The 19,986-nt window shown below is 36.7% G+C and overlaps 1 long non-coding RNA gene across 1 annotated transcript; it reads left to right on the forward strand.

The window, feature by feature from the left end:
- The first annotated feature begins 496 nt into the window (after window positions 1–496).
- On the forward strand, window positions 497–19,518 carry LOC123530197 (uncharacterized). Its single transcript, XR_006682281.2, has 3 exons — window positions 497–665; window positions 17,797–18,043; window positions 19,361–19,518. It is a non-coding gene; the product is annotated as an uncharacterized LOC123530197 (long non-coding RNA).
- The last annotated feature ends 468 nt before the right edge of the window (window positions 19,519–19,986 follow it).

A 19,986-nucleotide genomic window follows, 5' to 3' on the forward strand; every position in this document is an offset into this window, starting at 1 on the left:
TAAAGAAAAAATATTTATATTTAGTAAGGTTATGAAAGCAAAAACGTATACGGATGTTGATTTCGCCAGATTCTATATGCGCGGAAATCTCAAGTGACAGGCAAAAATCAAATCATAAAACGTAAAGTATAAAATATTTTTTAAAATCCTTTTAAACTTTATTAAGAATATAATTCTACGTTTGTATGCCAATTTTCAAGAAAAAATATTAATATTTAGTATGGTTATTATATTAACCGGCCACTTTAAAATCGAAACTCCAGCATTATCGTTTGATAAATAATTGTCAAAGACATCATTTAAACTACCAAAGCTGTACCTTCAAGAATTTAAAATGTATTCTTTTTGACTGCAATTAAATTTTAAAAAAGAAGAAACATATGGCAGGCCTTTTCTGATCAAGTTAAGCTCTTTCCGCGTATATTTAATGGCCCTTTCCGGTATCTAGTCCTCTCAAATATTATCTCCCCTTACAAGTAAACCGCCATTTGCAATATTAAGCTAGGCGGGAAATTGGTGCAACGTTTGCTGCAGCTCTGTATCATAAATGGTGTTCCAGTGAGAGTGAATGTTTAAGATCTTTCAGACACAATGAAGCATAGAAGTGCCACGTGGAGAATAGACCGCAAACATGTTCTCAAAGTGTGTTTTTGTTGCCAAAATAGGTATTGCAATTCTTAATTTTAACATGTCCGAAACGTTGCGGAATGAGTACATTTTACTCTGTCTTTATCGTAGACTCCTTGTGTAAAACTAAAATCAAACCATTAAATCCACAGGCACGGGTCCAGTGTATATTTTTTTGTTTAATATAAAAAATCACTTTTTTCCACACAAATAACCTTTTATATGTTAGTCGAATGAAAAAAAAATCGATGACAAATAATCCGGTCACAGTATCGTATATACATTGAAAAGGTGAACTATGCGAGCGTAACGCTATGGGAAGCTAACAGGCAAACTTGTAGAACATTTCAAAATCGGAGTTTATACACTTGCAGCCGCTACCTGCATGACTGCACCTTCGGAACATTTAAAGCCTTCCATAAATACTAAATTGACCCCATAAATTGCTTTGAAATACACAGTACAAGTCTCTACGAGCGAAATATTTCAGTTATCCCCGGTGATTTCATTCCGGATAGCGGACGTGTTCCTGGTTTTAATCACTTCGTTTGGCAGCTGAAATCGCCGGGGATATTTGAAATATTTCGTTTTCGCTCGTAGAGATTTGTACTGTGTATTTCAAAGCAATTAATGGGGTCAGTTTAGTATTTATGGAAGACTTTAAATGTTTCGAAGGTGCAATCATGCAGGTAGCGGCTGCAAGTGTATAAATTCCGATTTTGAAATGTTCTACAAGTTTGCCGAGTAGCTTCCCATAGCGTTACGCTCGCATAGTTTCCTTTTTCAATGTATATGATACTGTGACTGGATTTTTGTCATCGATATTTTTTTCATTCGACTAACATATAAAAGGTTAATTGTGTGAAAAAAAAGGGATTTTTTATATTAAACAAAAAAATATACACTGGACCCGTGCCTGTGATTAAATCCCAGAGAGTTTTGTCCAAACAGACGGATTTTGTAGCCTAACTCATTTGGCTTACCGGGATTACTTATTTTATGATCTGATATTTTATCAGGTCTAGGAAAGTGGTATATTTACAGGTTATCTGTAAATTTACAGATAATCTATAAATTTACAGATTTTTCGATCTGTAAATTTACAGATTGTGTGTATGAAAACTGATGAAATTACATTTATTCCCAAAACCGCAGCTTGAAATTAATTGGTTTATTTACAGTATGCATAAATTAACGTCATTTGTGAGTTTCAGCCATTTTTATTGACTGAGTTTTTGGCATTTCAAAAAAATCAGTCAACAGAAATGTCAGATAAGATAAAATAAATTTTATTTGAGTCGGCAAGACAAGTAACAATACAACATAAGTACTCTAGGTGCTTTTTAACTGACTATAGAAAGTCTGAAAGTTACAACTGACCTTTACTTATGCATACCATAAGTAAATCAATTAATTTCAAGCTGCGATTTTGAGTCCAAGTATGATTTTAGCAGTTTTTAAAACATTTGATCTGTAAATTTATAGATCGAAAAATCTGTAAAATTATAGATTATCTGTAAATTTACAGATAATCTGTAAATATACCACTTTCCTAGACCTGTTTATAGTTTTGGCTACCATATTGTCCATAACTTGACTAATGTGATGGTCGCTTCCATTAAGTTATGGCATAACCCCATTTGTTTTTTTAACCAGGTCAAAACACAACAACTGCACACTGACTCGCGAGAAACTGGTGATGTCCTGTGGAGTTCATAGCACATGGCTATTTTTGAATTTTATGATTAAATTTTTTTATATTTAATGAATTTAATTGACTTAAAATGAAAGATTCCTTTACCTTTAAATGACTTCTGCTCATGAACCGTTTGATGGATTTTCATCAAACTTGGTCTGTAGCATCAGTATAAATGCCTTTCTCAAGTTTGCTCAAATGGGGGCACTTGACCCCTTTTAGGGGCTGCTAGGGCTAAAAATAGAAATACCTTGAAATGACTTATGAACCGCTTGATGGATCTTCATCAAACTTGGTATGTAGCATAATTATATGGTCCTCTCCCAAGTTTGTTCAAATGAGGGCACTAAAGCTTAAAATACAGATACCTTTTAAACAACTTCTTATCATGAACTGCTTGATGGATCTTCATCAAACTTGGTATGTAGCATAATTATATGGTCCTCTCCCAAGTTTGTTCAAATTGGGGCTAAAAATAGAAATACTTTTAAAAGTCTTTTTTAATTAAATTTTTTTTTTAAATTCTTTTTAAGAATATTAAATAATAATTAAATTGACCTGGTGTTTGACGTGTCATTCCTCCTTTTAATTACTTACCAGTTCTTTTTTAGATATAATAGATCTACTAGTGTTTCCTGCAGGCCTTTTTAACATGGCGCAGCGCCATAACCCGTTTGAAGTGCCGCCAAGCTGCCCTTCAAACTGCCCGTTTGCGCCATGTGCCCTTTTATTCTATCAGGCTTGTGTATTTTGACAAGTGCCCTTTCAAAACCAGCCTGGATAGCCAATGTCCGCGGGAGAGGTTCCGTGTATTGTACCGTCAATTAGTGGCTTTGATCAAGGTCGACACCTGGGTGCATCAACCGTGAATGACCCTGATTAAAAACTGACAGGATTATGCAATCAATTACTGTTTAATGATACTTTAATTGGGAACAGTAGATGAAAACTTGTTGTTTTTAGCACGTCGGCGGAGAAGCTACATGTAGCCTTTTTATCGAAGAGATGATTGAAAACGGTCAGTTAAACGATAATTTTTTTAAAAGGTTGTAAACAATTGAAATGTAGATTGATTGTTGCACATCGTTTATGATGCGCTCATTAGGCCTGTAAAAATAAAATATTGAATGTTTGCCCTTAGCCGATCGCCGACAAGACTCGAAATAAATGTTTTACATCGATTTTATCTACAAGATATATTTTATTCCGTCACGAGTATCATTTATAAAAATAATATAAGATAAACATTTAAGCTTTACAATGATACCAAATTCATTAATATCGACAAATGTCTTGATTAATAATTACGAAGTCGTACTTTCCAAAGCACATTCATGACACGCCGATGCAGAAGTCGCCGCCATCTTGAAAATTTGAAAACGTACATCGGTATGAAAATAACCGATAAGCTAGCGTTTAAGTTATAAAACCTGATCGAGATTTAAATGAATAAACGAAAAATGCAAGGCCCTAGTTTAGTTTTTGTAAATAATTTGTCAAAATGATTTTATAAGCAGGGGTGTAAAATTCCACTCGCCCGCTCGCATTGGCAAGTTAAAGTCTGAGTAGGACGAGTGGACCTCGCTGTATACTCGACCGATCGGGCGAGTGGTTTTTTACGTCCTTACTTTACCAAAATTCATAAATTACAACTCCAAAACGTCAACAAACTTTGAGATGGTTCAGCCTCTACCTGGATTGACTGGAATTTACCCGCGAATCGTAAAGATATCAAAACGTCATGCCGGTAATTTTCCATTCCACAAACACGTGCGACCTATCGTATTAAATATCTGATTTACATCGACACGTACACAAAAACCGTGCGTAGTGCATTCATTTTTTAACATTTTCGCTTCAAGTTTTCAACTCCTCTTGAGAAATAATACTATTTGAATTCTATAATGATTTTAATAAGATATCGACAGAAATGTAGGCAAAATTCTATAAAAACGGTCGAATTTTCATGTAATCATTTGTAAAAATTCAAACAGCGCGATCTTAGTTACTTATTTCTTTCTAAAAGGAAATAAATGATGAATACTCTGGGCATGAAATTCAGACTTTTGACCAGAAAGAACAAAAAACAGAATAAAAAAAATCTTAAATAATGAAAAAGCGGCAGCAATTACAATGCATGGAGTAAAACGATTTTTGGCAAACAGATTTCTGTTAGTGCGGCAGAATAGGTTACGTGACCTCGTGAACGTAAATAGAAATTCGATTTTAAAATAAAGCAATGTGATGTCATTGCGGTTTTTAATAAGTTTTAAATGAATCTTTTTACATGTATTTTTTGACCAACAATTTAAAAGTTTTTTTGACAAACAATAATGTAAATTCCTTGAGGGCAGATAGGTCAAAGAGGTAGGATATCCACTAAAGTAACTATCGTTTGAGACATTTACCTTTTATACGGGATATAGCACATTCGCTTTTGATAACAAATTAAAGACGAAACTTTTTACTGATTTCTATTTCTCAGCAATTTTAAGAACCGATGGGGTACGATCAGACAGTGATGTGTCACATGGCGCGAAAACATGACGTAATGCCATGACAATCTCGAGCAAAAATACCGCTTTGATCTCCACTTCAGATGTCAAGATACTGACACACTTCTTTTAGCTCTTTGAGGGGGTGTAAATTGATCAGGAAAACAAGGTCAATTACTTAGTTTATCAACTGAATAATTACCGATAATCTTTAACGTTTTTTTCCTCTCTTTCAACACGGGTGGATGGACGATGATTATTGTGTCCAAATTTTTTAGACACTTCAAAATAAATATTTTTCGGGAAATAATACTATTGTATTTAATACTCCTTTCATAAAAGTGACAGTATTAAAAGTGTCAGTTATTAGGGCGAGTGGCTGTTCACTAAGGGCGAGTAGATATTACTGGCTACTAGTCCTGCAGGGCGAGTGGTGTGAAAAATATTTTTACACCCCTGATAAGGCCGAAATTTAAGTTGAAAGTGCACGGCCGCATGCTTCAAGCAAGCCGAAATTTTGAGTTATTACTCGCAATGAACCATAGGTATTCACAGTTATGTTTATATTACTTAATGCTGTATGATTAGATGGAAAAAACAGATTCATAATCAATCATTGACATGATTATCATGAAACCAGTGTATGTATCGCAGAAACCCCCAAGCAAAGTGAGTGATAAAAATAGTGGCAGATGATCTAATGTAGCAAATTTCACAGCATGTACTTTCTACGTCGCATTCTACTTTCGTTTTCGCATGCTCAAAACACTTGAAAAATGTAACTTTCCATGTCGATTTGTCATCTAAATCTTACTGACAACGAAGAACAATGGGTTTAATCAGCAATATAGGTACAAAGTCATTGATTACATGTAGATTTGACGAACTGCCTATGCTCTTAACGTAATTCAATGCTGAAATGATATGTGATGATTGACAAAATAAAGTTGCGCATTGATAGTCGTTCAATAAAACTTGTTGCTTATTAAATTATCACCTGATATCTGTCTCTGAAAATGCAAGCCAGCACTTCATTTTGGTAACAGAATAAGAATGTTTGAAGGTATGGTAAAGTAGAGAAAAGTAGGAACTTCACAAGTCGCTAAACATTATCTAAGGAATAATACAAAATATCTACCCCATACCTGAGATATGAAAGATTCTAAAATGCAATGTGAAAACAGTATGTAAAATGATGCCAGCAAGGATACTTGGACGTATGCCCTTTCAGTGTCCTTTTTCAAGGGAAGCACCATGCCCCTTTTAGAGTCTGCAGGAAACACTATCTACTAGGTCAAAGTTGGCCTCGGGTGAGCGACTTAGGCCCATTTAGGCCTTGTTTTATGTCCGACTGAGGCCCAGTTAGGCCTCTTGTTTCATGTCCGCTCTGTGAACTGCTTGAAGGATTTTAAAGAAACTTAGCACAAATGTTCACCACATCAAAATGATTTGCAGAGTGCATGTTTCGGATAGCCATTTGGCAGATCCCTTTTTAGCTTACCTGCTCAGGTGAGTTTTTGTGAACGCTCGATGTCCTGCGTCCGTCTGGTGTATGTCGTCTGTCTTCCGTCAACATTTAGCTTGTGTATGCGATAGAGGCTGTCTTTTTCAACTGATCTTCATGAAGTTTGGTCAGAATGATAACCTTGATGAAATCTAGACCAAGTTCGAAAATGGGTCATCTGGGGTCTAAAACTAGGTCACTAGGTCAAATCAAAGAAAAACCTTGTGTATGCTATAGAGGCTGTATTTTTCAATTAATCTTCATGAATTTTGATCATAATGATTGCCTTGGTGAAATCCAGGTCAAGTTCCAATATGGGTCATCTGGGGTCAAAAAGTAGGTCATTAGGTCAAATCAAAGAAAAACTTTGTGTATGCGACAGAGGCTATATTTTTCAATTGATCTGTATGAACTTTGGTCAGAATGATTGCCTTGATAAAATCTAGGGTGAGTTTGATTATTGGTCATCTGCGTTCAAAAAGTAGGTCACTAGGTCAAATCAAAGAAAAACCTTGTGTATGCGATAGAGGCTATATTTTTCCATTGATCTTCATGAAATTTAGTCAGAATGATTGCCTTGATGAAATCTAGGTCAAGTTCGAATATGGGTCATCTGGGATCAAAAAGTAGGTCACTAGGTCAAATCAAAGGAAAACCTTGTCTATGCAATAGAGGCTGTTTTTTTTCAATTGATCTTCCTGAAAGTAAGTCAGAATGATTCCCTTGATGAAATCTATGTAGAATTTGAATATGGGTCATCTGTAATCAAAAAGTAGGTCACTACATGTAGGTTAAATCAAAGAAAAACGTCGTGTATGTGATAGAGGCTGTATTTTTCAACTGATCTTCATGAAATTTTGTCAGAATGATAGCCTTGATCAAATCTAGGTCAAGTTTGAATATGGGTCATCTGGGTTCAAAAAACTAGGTCACTAGGTCGATAGAGGCTGTATTTTTCAATTGATCTTCATGAAATTTGGTCAGAATGATAGCCTTGATGAAATCTAGGTCAAGTTCGAATATGGGTCATCTGGGGTCAAAAACTAGGTCACTAGGTCAAATCAAAGAAAATACTTGTTTTTGCTCCAATTTTAATGATAACTGGTCTGAATATTTTTATGCCCCCGGCATCTACTGATGCGGGAGGCATATAGTGATCGTCCTGTCCGTCCGTATCAATACCCCTTACTAGAATGACTTGATACTAATGCAGATGTAACCTGTGACCATTCCTCATCTTCAGACATCACCTGACCTCAGTTTGACCTTGACTTCGTTTTGGACTAAGGTTGCTTGATATGGACAAGGGTGCCACCGGGGGCATCAAGCGTTTATTGAACGCAGCTCCTTGTTTTCCATGAAATCACTAGGTCAAACATGTTTACATTGTTATGCTGTATTATGGTGTGTTTCTCAGGTGAGCGACCTAGGGCCATCTTGGCCCTCTTGTTTTGTTTACTTACAATAATTTTTTTTTAATTACTTCCCATTTTTGTTACTATCAATAGCTTATTTTGTAACTTTTTTATTATTGGCTGTAGGGACTTTTTTTAGGTGTATTTTGACATATCTGTACCTGGTAAGGATTTTTTTGTGGACTTAGAATTTTTTTTTTTTTTTAATTTATTTATTCCCTTTGTTGTACCTGTCCTTTGGGCTTTAACAGTCAAATTCTTAAATTTTCTTTGTCTTGTTCTTTGGATTTTTTTTCAAAAATATTTGGGGTGAGCGAGTGAAAAAAAAATTAAAATATTTTTTTTCAAATCATCTTTTTGAAGCGAGCGAAGAGCGATGAAATAAAAAAAAGAGTAAATAATCACTTGTGTCATATTTAACACCAGATCAAGTGTGTTTCTGTTCATAAGCCAGAAAAACAAATGTGTGTGAAGTAACATTCAGACAGCATTGTCTTTGGAGCATTGAATTTTTAATGTGTGATACATACAATAAAAAGTAAGAAATATATCATCGCTATTAGTATTCTGAAATATCACTTAACAATTTTCTCTGCTCGTGACATTAGACCTCTTAAGGCCCGGTCACACCGCCCGAACTTTGTTGGAGCGTTCCTTCAATGGTAGGGAGAGGGGGCGGAATTTAGACAACGCTCGTCACCGCGCACAAAATGGGAAAAAAATCGAAAACATGGGCGTTGCCTTAGAGGTGCACCACCGAAGCCGGCGTTGCTTTAGCGTTGGTTTAACGGTAGCGAGCGTTGATAGAGCGGCGTTCCGCGCATGCGTGCGTTGGCTCGGCGGGGTTTTAAAGTTCGTTTAGCGGCATACCGCTTTTGACTACGACACCGTTCCAGCAATCCCGTGTCCGCTCGTAAAATACTTACAACCCCTCCACCGAAGTTTGTGCAACGTTTAATCACCGCCCGGGCAAAGCTGGCGAAGCAGCGGTGGTCCAGCGTTCAAGATTTCTGCGTTGGCCTAGCGGACCCAAGCGTCCACGAACTTGAGTCTAGCGGTGCCAAACTTGACTGGGCGTTGTTAGAGCGGTGGTGAACTTTGCCGGAGCGGAAAATTGCCCGCTCCTCACCGCTTGCAATATTTTGTGCAGCTCAAAACTTTCGGAGCGGTAGGAGGGACCATCAGCGGTGGCCGAGCGTATACAGTGTTGCCTTAACGGGGGCCAAATTCTGTTAAACGGTGGTGAACGGTAACGAGCAGTGATGAAATTTTTTCACCGCTCCAGGAACGCTCCAACAAAGTTCGGTCGGTGTGACCGGGCCTTTAACCCTTAAAGTGCTGGATAACATGTATCTATTACAAATGCAGATTACGCAGTACTCAACTGAACCTGCTAATCTGTGGTGGTACTATTGGGTGCTAAGTGACTAAGTCAGCAGGCTGGGTTTTACTGTCAGAAATCAAATGAAAATCACGCAATTTGAAGGTTTAACTATATATAAAGTATAAAAAAAAAAATGTTGACACTTTTGAGTGACATATAAGCAAATGTCTAGAATTCCTGATGTATTATCATGTATCATCTTTAATTATATCACTCAAACCAAATAAAGAATGTTAAAACAATCAACAAAAACCCGCATTTGAGAAACACACATGCCCCTGGCAGGTTTTGCTTGGAAAGATTCATCTTATTGTATAGCACAGCAGCCCTAAACAACTCTGTAAAACTGCAGCTCGGGGAAATCTCAACAGCTGTTGCTGGAAATACTTGCAGACATAAGGGGCTGCCATTTTGTTATGCCCGATTTTTAAAGCGATCGAATATTACAAAAATTTAATCGAATAAACTAATACATCCGACGCCTTCTGTGCGGTAGGGAGACTACATAGTCGAATCGGTGGCTGTATCCGAGAACATGTTGTTCCGATGTTCTGATAAATTACAAGCAAGGTGCGTTTAAACATGAATTTCCTCCTTTTTTTCGTTCCTACTGATTTCGACCCAGTGCAAAAAATATGCCAGGTGTGGGCGGTCAAAAAAATTAAAGTTTTTTTTCCTTTTCCCGTCAAATTGGTGCGGGAAATCCGACAAACAGTTTATCAGTTTGGTGTGGCCTTAACATTAAAAAATTTTATCGTTTGACAAGAAGATAGTTCTGCACGTTAGGATCGAAATTTTTCTGCAATGTAGAATTTGATTAAACTCTGGTTTTTCAAAACTTCAGCAAGTAAAAAAGATAGGGTCATGTGCTTGATTTTTAGCTCACCTGTCACAAAGTGACAAGGTGAGCTTTTGTGATCGCGCGGTGCCCGTCGTCCGTGTGTCCTTAAACTTTTGCTTGTGACCACTCTAGAGGTCACATTTTTCATGGGATCTTTATGAAAGTTGGTCAGAATGTTCATCTTGATGATATCTAGGTCAAGTTTGAAACTGGGTCACATGCCTTCAAAAACTAGGTCAGTAGGTCTAAAAATAGAAAAACCTTGTGACCTCTCTAGAGGCCATATATTTCATAAGATCTTCATGAAAATTGGTCAGAATGTTCACCTTGATGATATCTAGGTCAAGTTCGAAACTGGGTCACGTGCCATCAAAAACTAGGTCAGTAGATCTAAAAATAGAAAAACCTTGTGACCTCTCTAGAGGCCATATATTTCACAAGATCTTCATGAAAATTGGTCAGAACGTTCACCTTGATGATATCTAGGTCAAGTTCGAAACTGGGTCACGTGCCATCAAAAACTAGGTCAGTAGATCTAAAAATAGAAAAACCTTGTGACCTCTCTAGAGGCCATATATTTCACAAGATCTTCATGAAAATTGGTCAGAACGTTCACCTTGATGATATCTAGGTCAAGTTCGAAACTTGGTTACGTGCCATCAAAAACTAGGTCAGTAGGTCAAATAATAGAAAAACCTTGTGTCCTCTCTAAAGGCCATATTTTTCATGGGATCTGTATGAAAATTGGTCTGAATGTTCATCTTGATGATATCTAGGTCAAGTTCGAAACTGGGTCACGTGCGGTCAAAAACTAGGTCAGTAGGTGTAAAAATAGAAAAACCTTGTGACCTCTCTAGAGGTCATATATTTCATGAGATCTTCATGAAAATTGGTCAGAATGTTCACCTTGATGATATCTAGGTCAAGTTCGAAGGTGGGTCACGTGCCATCAAAAACTAGGTCAGTAGGTCAAATAATAGAAAAACCTTGTGACCTCTCTAGAGGCCATATTTTTCATGGGATCTGTATGAAAGTTGGTCTGAATGTTCATCTTGATGATATCTAGTTCAAGTTCGAAAGTGGGTCACGTGCCGTCAAAAACTAGGTCAGTAGGTCAAATAATAGAAAAACCTTGTGACCTCTCTAAAGGCCATATTTTTCATGGGATCTGTATGAAAATTGGTCTGAATGTTCATCTTGATGATATCTAGGTCAAGTTCGAAATAGGGTCATGTGCGGTCAAAATCTAGGTCAGTAGGTCTAAAAATAGAAAAAACTTGTGACCTCTCTAGAGGCCATACTTGTGAATGGATCTCCATAAATATTGGTCAGAATGTTCACCTTGATGATATTTAGGTCAAGTTTAAAACTGGGTCACGTGCCTTAAAAAACTAGGTCAGTAGGTCAAATAATAAAAAAACCTTGTGACCTCTCTAGAGGCCATACTTTTCATGGGATCTGTATGAAAGTTGGTCTGAATCTTCATCTTGATGATATCTAGGTCAAGTTTGAAACTGGGTCAACTGCGGTCAAAAACTAGGTCAGTAGGTCTAAAATTATTAAAATCTTTTGACCTCTCTAGAGGCCATATTTTTCAATGGATCTTCATGAAAATTGATCTGAATGTTCACCTTGATGATATCTAGGTCAGTTTCGAAACTGGGTCACGTGCGGTCAAAAACTAGGCCAGTAGGTATAAAAATAGAAAAACCTTGTGACCTCTCTAGAGGTCATATTTTTCATGAGATCTTCATGAAAATTAGTGAGAATGTTCACCTTGATGATATCTAGGTAAAGTTCAAAACAGGGTCACGTACCTTCGAAAACTAGGTCAATAGGTCAAATAATAGAAAAACCTTGTGACCTCTCTAGAGACCATATTTTTCAATGGATCTTCATGAAAATTGGTCAGAATTTTTATCTTGATATTATCTAGATCACGTTCAAAACTGGGTCACATGAGCTCAAAAACTAGGTCACTATGTCAAATAATAGAAAAAACGACGTCATACTCAAAACTGGGTCATGTGGGAAGAGGTGAGCGATTCAGGACCATCATGGTCCTCTTGTTTGCTAGACTGATTTGAAAAATTACGACTTCACGCAAGTTTTCTTAATGGGAGTCTGTGAGAAAAGCGCAACTTTCATAACATTTTCGCGAATAGAATTTTTTTTACATTGTAGATTTTAATGAAACTTCTCACAGTTGTAAATAAATATATGGCCTATAATATGGTGAAATAAAATGTATAGGTCCTTGTGCTTATTTTTGAGATATTTGGCTATGATTAAAATGAACTGCCTATTTCAACCTAATTTTAAGACATTATTTTGAATTATTTAAAGTGTCATTATGTATGTTTTAATATCATATTTTAACTTTAGAAAGATGATAGTGCCATTTTAATAAATTTACTCACAGGTTGCCATTAATTCATAAACTGATTTTCCGGATAAATGACCTTACGCCATCACTTCCGGTTTATCAAACGTGCAGAACTACCTTAACAGTCAATATTTGACATTCAGCATTTGGCAAATAGCATTTTTTATGAACTATTTGTCATTTAGCATTTGGCAATTAGCGTGGCGCACTGGCCTCCCATATTACTGTGTTACACATCACTAGTTTACTTTGTTCATGCGGAAATGTTTTATTATTAAAACTGTTGGTATTTGAGTAGTATGCAATGGAAGACAGTTACTAAAAACCTGAGAGAAGATGCTGTCTTAACTTTGTATAAGTACGCAGGAAGTTTCTGTCAGAAATTAGTCTGAAATGCCTTTCTACAAATTTTTATGATAATACTCTCAAACTGTTAACAGTAACATAGAGTTGCACATGTTGTGTAACAAGTGCTTCCAATTAACTTAGACCAGTCATATCTCTTCATTAATTATCTATGGTAATTGTATACCAATTAGTTACTATTTAAAGGCTTATCTGTCTGGGACTTGCAAGAAGCATGTCAAGAGAACACAAATATACACAATGTACAGTTGAATATTAAATGGGGATTCATTTTTAGCTTGACTATTTGAAGAATAAGAAGAGCTATCCTACTCACCACAGTGTCTGTGCCGGCGCCGGGGTCACAACTTGGTTTTGGTTAAGTGTTTTGTTCCAGTCCTCATTTTGACAAAGCTTTTTGACATATAGCTTTGAAACTTTCAACACTTTTGTACCATCACCATGTCTTGTTTTAGCAAAGAGTTCATAACTGCATCAAGGCTTTTGTTTGAATTATGGCCGGTTTAACTTAAAAATCTTGGTTAAGTTTTTTATACCAGTTCATATTTCGTGTAAACTGTTTGACACAGGCTTTTAAACTTTTATCACTTGTTTATTATAACAGTCTCTACCTGTAGGCAAGAGTACATAACTCTGTCAAGTATTTTGGCTGAATTATGGCCCTTTGGACTTGATATTGGTTCAGTTTTTCATACAAGTCCACGTAGTGATTGGCCGATTAGTGGGTATAATTGATTGACGGCTAAAAAAGCCAAACCCATTCCGATAATCGATTATGTTTTCTCGGAGTCGATAGCGGGGTACATATCTACACAGGTATAAACGAAGGTTTCCGAAGGGAAATATCATAAATATTGACTTACTCACTGAATGCATAACAGATAAAACAGAAGTATGCCGACAATTGGTCCGCCAATCAAGTGTTAGTATTTCGTTGCAATTATCCAGTGAAAATGGATTTAACATCTTACAGTTAGGCACAACTGTTAACATGATGGGATCATTAATGTGAATAAAAATTGGGGCAAAAAATTAGGAAAACTTTGATAAATCTTCACATTTTATAAAGGTATGTCCGGGGGAATTTATCTGTTGAAACTGGACAATAATGCCGTCAAATTTCTGTGCCCATGATGTAATTTCAGTGAAAAGAACTTTGGTATTTTCATGCAGTTGCAGGACCTGAATTGTCTTGAATTTTCGTGCGTCCGTCAACAGTTTGTAAAAAAAATCTTCTTCTTAAAAACCACTGAGCAGAATTACACCAAACTTCACAGGAATGATCCTTGGGTGGCCCCCTTTCAAAATTGTTCAAAGAATTTAATTCCATTTAGAACTGTGGTTGCCATGGCAACCGAAAGGAAAATCTTTAAAAATCTTCTTGTCCAAAACCGCAAGGCGTAGAGCCTTGATATTTGGCATATGACATCATCTTATGGTCCTCTATGAAGATTGTTCAAATTATGTCCCAGGGTTGAAAAGAGGCCCCTCCCCGGGGGTCACAAGTTTTACATATATATAGACTTATATAGGATTAACTTTAAAAATTTTCTTGTCTAAAACCAAAAGACCTAGGCCTTTGATATTTGGTATGTAGCATGACATTGTGGTCCTCTACCAAAATTATTCAAATTATGCCCTTGGGATGAAAAGAGGCCCATCCAAGGGGGGTTGCAAGTTTTACATAGACATATATAGGAAAAAACTTTAAAAATCTTCTTGTCCGAAAGTTCAAGGCCTAGGCCTTTGATATTTGGTATGTAGCATTGCCTAGTGGATCTCTAACAAGATAGTTCAAATTATGCCCCTGGGGTGAAAAGAGGCCCCGCCCAGGGGGTCACTTGTTATATGAGTTATATAGGAATAAATACTTAAAAAGTCATCAGATCATATTTCCTAGACTGTTTAATTATAATTATCTGATGACCCCAAGCGATTAGGGGTCACTTGATCATTACTTTGACCTACTGACCTACTTTCTTGTTTTTTTAAGATACAGCCTTGAAATTTGGATGACATGTACAGTTTTGCACACCGATCTTAAAACTGACTTTCAGTGACCAAGAATGTGACCTACTGACCTACTTTCTAATATTTTAGCATCAGTTTTGCATTTAAACATGTGGCTCATATTACTCAGGTGAGCGATTCAGGGTCGTCATGACCCTCTTGTTTCTGCCAAAATACCATTTGTCCCAGTACAGCCGACCAGTGTACATATTAAAGGGTTGAACTCTGCTTTTTATCTGATCATTTTTAGCTCACCTGAGCACGAAGTACTCAAAGGTGAGCTTTAGTGAACGCCCTGTGTCCGTCGTCCGTCCGAGCTCACATTTGCATAGTTAGGTGGCTATAGGAACAATAGGTAACTACTTTTTCTTTGATGTCATTCATTCCGTAAGGCTTTTATGTGGCTATTTTTCTCTTACGTGGCTAAAAGAACAATAGAGAGAACAAAAGAGTAGCCACATAAGTATCCATATGTAGGAACTTCTGTCCGTCCGTCCGTCGTCAACAATTTGACTGTTAACACTCTAGAGGTTACATTTTTGGCCCAATCTTAATGAAACTTGGTCAGAATGTTACCCTCAATAAAATCTTGGACGAGTTCGATATTGGGTCATCTGGGGTCAAAAACTAGGTCACCAGGTCAAATCAAAGAAAAAGCTTGTTTACACTCTAGAGGTCACATTTTTGGCCCAATCTTAATGAAACTTGGTCAGAATGTTACCCTTAATAAAATCTTGGACGAGTTCGATATTGGTTCATCTGGGGTCAAAAACTAGGTCACCAGGTCAAATCAAAGGAAAAGCTTGTTAACACTCTAGAGGTCACAAATTTGGCCCAATCTTAATGAAACTTCATCAGAGTGTTATCCTCAATAAAGTCTTGGACGAGTTCGATATTGGGTCATCTGGGGTCAAAAACTAGGTCACCAGGTCAAATCAAAGGAAAAGCTTGTTAACACTGTATAGGAAAAATACTTAAAAAATCATCTGATCCTATTTCCAAGACTGTTTAATTATAATTACCTGATGACCCCAAGTAATATGATGTCACTTGATTGTGACCTTGACCTACTGACCTACTTTCTTGTTTTTAAGATACAGCCTTGAAATTTTGATGACATACACGGTTTTGCACACAAATCGTAAAACTGAATTTCATTGACCATGAATGTGACCTACTGACTTTCTTAATATTTTATCATCAGTTTGACATTTGAAACATGTAGCTCATATTACTCAGGTGAGCAATCCAGGGTCATCATGACCCTCTTGTTGACATTGTAATATGCCATAACAACAAGTAGAAGGAACATGGTGCAACTCAGTAGTGTGGCTAAAATGACTGAATTCATTTCATGATTTTCTACCAGACAATCGCGTTTTTTTTTTCATCCAGAGAAAGACTAAAATATTTGTACTTCCTTGCTGTATGCTAGATATGTTACAGGTACAGGTAAACCAGTCAGTCAATTGATACCAGTCTATGATACATGTACAGGGTGTGTCACCGGAATTGCAATTTATTGTGGTTTCCCTGTCTGTAACTCATTAGTGATTACTAAACAAGTTTCTTTTTACCTGTAACCAGCTTTACAACATCTAAATAAGAGTAGTTCTTTATTTTTCAAAAGAGCATGAGAATTTTAAGTAAAACAGTCACTTTAAAGACATAAATATCTGAAAAAACAAGTATGAAAATTAATAACATTCAACCGATTATTTTTCCGATATATCACATCGGTTTGCTAACCGATTCCAACCAATAATCGGTCAGAGTTCTCCAATCGATGTCCCATCACTAAGTCCAATTTTTGTCAAACGGTGACATGTGGCTTTAAAACGTTGAATACTTGTACAAATTATGCCAATTTTCAGAAAATGTCTTTCTTTTTTTATACACCGGTCTCTGAAAAAGAGGGGCGCACTATTTGAACACCCGTGGCGGCAGTGGCGGGCGGCTTCCAAAGCATATCCGCTCTTTAAGTCGAACAGTTTTCATCCAATGTTCGCCAGACTTGCTGACAATGTTTGTGGGCATAATATCTTGGCCAAGTTCGATAACCAGCCAAATCGCTCCAGGCACTCTTGGATTATGGCCCTTGAATTACTCGAAAAACTGCGAATTTACTTAGCCTTGTCCGCTCTCTAAGTCGAACAGTTTTCATCGGATCTTCACCAAACTTTCTGACAATTATTTGTGGGCATAATATCTCTGCCAAGTTCGATAGCCAGCCAAATCGTCCCAGGCACTTTTGGATTATGGCCCTTGAATTACTGAAAAAACTGCGAATTTAGCCTTGTCCGCTCTCTAAGTCGAACAGTTTTCACCGAATCTTCACCAAACTTGCTGACAATTATTTGTGGGCACAATATCTCTGCCAAGTTCGATAACCAGCCAAATCGCAAGCCTTGTCGGCTCAAGGTCAAGGTCACAACCCAAGGTCAAAGGTTTGAGCCTTCCATTTTGTGTCCGCTCTATTTAACCTAAACCCCTTGAAGGAATTTTATAAAACTTGGGTCAAATGATCACCTCATCAAGACGATATGCAGAACCCATGAGTCAGCCATGCCGGCTCAAGTTCAAGGTCACAACTTAGAGTGAAAGGTTTGAGCCTTCTATTTTGTGTCCGCTCTATATCTCCTAAACCCCTTGAAGGATTTTCATCAAACTTGGGTCAAATGATCACCTCATCAAGAACTCATGAGTCAGCCATGTCAACTCAAGGTCAGGGTCACAACTCAAAGGTTTGAGGTCTGTATCTCCTAAACCCCTTGAAAGATTTTCATGAAACTTGGGTAAAATGATCACCTCATCAAGACGTTGCGCAGAATTCATGAGTCAGCCATGTCAGTTCAAGGTCCAGGTCACAGCTAAAGGTCAAGGGTTTACCCTTTCACTATCCATAGCAGTGGCGGGGGATTTAGCTGTCTCAGACTGCCTTGTATGAATTATGCCCCCTTTGTACATAGAATTTGTGATGCACTTTCGCTCTACTGAATGGATTTTTAGCAAGTATTTTCAGGCGAAATGCATCATACATTATTGATATCATTCTTGTTGTTTTTTTTCTAGTGTCACGTCACTGTACACCTCATAGCACAGATGCGCCTCAGCAGTTGTAAGAATGCTGTGTTTTGTTGAGATACACTTCCAATGTGAGAGGAAATGAAAATAGATGGGAGGGCTGGTCAAGTGGTTAAGTTGTTGTCGGTTAGATCCAAAGGTTTAAGATTGGACACTGGCTGGAGTCACATCAGCATCTATTTTGTATTTGAGTCAAGAAGTGGTTTTTCCAAGAAGTGGACTCAGAATGATTCAGGTAAGCTTAAATCTTTATTTCCTATATCTCTATGAAGCTTAAATAAATAAACTACAAACAAAACTAACTCTTCACTTTTACGGTATGGTTTGTCTGCATAAGATCTGGATTGAAAAAAAAAAAAAAAAATACAAACTAATACAAATTGTGACCTTTATGATGATAGATTCAACATTAATCAAGATATTTGAATATTTAAAATGTGTCTGTTACCCACGCACCCTCCCCCAATCGGAGTTCTTTAGAATATATAGTATACTCTTTTTTTTTTTTCTTTGAATTCTTGAAATGTTTCTGTCAAATATCTCATAATTCCTCAGTGAAAATATTAGAGATAGAGAAGTTGGTTAAAACCATTGAAAATCATGAAATGAAATTTGTTTATTTTACATATAAAATTAAATATTTTTCACTCTTGAATTCTAGCTCTAACATTTTCACTAAAAATATTGTATTATGTATTCATACAGTGAAAGATCCACACTACACTGAAAAAAGTCCTCTGAAAAGAAATACTGTAAAATCGTTTAATTTCGTGGGCATGAAATTTCGTGGTTTTGGTCAAAACGGCAATTTCGTGGGGATATGAATTCGTGGATTTCAACTTTTGAATATAAAATGAATAGGGATTTTACTTGTTCGTTGGGATTAAATTTCGTGGATTGACTCAACCACGAAATCCACGAAAATTAGTCCCCCACGAATATTAATGATTTCACAGTAAAAGAAAACCTTGTTATGGAAAAGGTTGATAAGACAATAAATTCTGCGTAGGTAGGCAAGAACATATTTTGAAACACAACCAGAAATTGTAATAAATGATTTTTTAGAGAAATAAACAAAACACGCACATATTGACATCATAATTTAACGCCCTGTTGTGATGTCGTGGAATATTAGTGTTTTTAATAAGTAGTAAATTAAAAATATTGCAAAATATTAACAGTAGGCAAGGAAAAAGATCTAACATGGCTGCTTTTGTGTAAATAATGTCTGCATTAAGCAAATCTCCTCCATTTTGATGCAACAGAGCCTGCCTGCATAGCTCAATAGGGAGAGCGTGGAGTCATGAGTTAATTCCTGGGCAGGTCATATGTTCTCCATGACAATTTGATAATAGACATTGTGTAAGGAATCATTTTATTCTCCATCTCTATATCATGTGGAGAAGTTGGTAGTTACTTGCAGAGAACCGGTTATTACTGGTACAGAATGCTGGAATAGATGCTGGGTCAACTGAAGGCTGTTACATGACTGAAAAACTGTTGGAAAAACAGCTAACCCTCCAGCCCTAACCTCTTACGTTTACCATTTCAGGCTAAAGTGGAACAGTTGTGAGTTACTTGTGGAGAAGAAGTAAATAATGACACTTGGTAGATCTGAACAGTCTGCTGTTGCAGAATATAATTTTGAACCCATATCAAATAAACTCATGTGGAGGTGGATATCATAGTGTAAGAGATTTGTTGACAAAAATTCACAGTTTCCACGGTACAGATTGTTAACAAACATGGAGAATGTGTCAGTTGTCGGAACTAACACTGTCGAATGACTCAGAGCTATTTAACAAAGGTTAATAATATAAACTGGTATATCATGAACATAATAGTTGATAAGGTAATCCGAATCTAGCTTAGATGTATAGGAGGAGATATGAACAGTTAAAGAATGGAGAGATGTGTAAGCAATGTGAAGGATATATGAAGGACCCAATGAATCGTGAGATTTGTTTATAGGGTGAAGAATACCTATTGTGGATCAAATGAAGAGAGAGAATTGTTAATACAGGTTGAAGAATACATATGAAGGACCCAATGAATAGAGAGAATTGTTAATAGGGTAAAGAATACATATGAAGGACCCAATGAATAGAGAAAATTGTTAATAGGGTAAAGAATACATATGAAGGACCCAAAGAATAGAGAAAATTGTTAATGGGGTAA

The sequence above is a fragment of the Mercenaria mercenaria genome, chromosome 13 (assembly GCF_021730395.1).
Source record: "Mercenaria mercenaria strain notata chromosome 13, MADL_Memer_1, whole genome shotgun sequence".
NCBI lineage: Eukaryota > Metazoa > Mollusca > Bivalvia > Venerida > Veneridae > Mercenaria > Mercenaria mercenaria.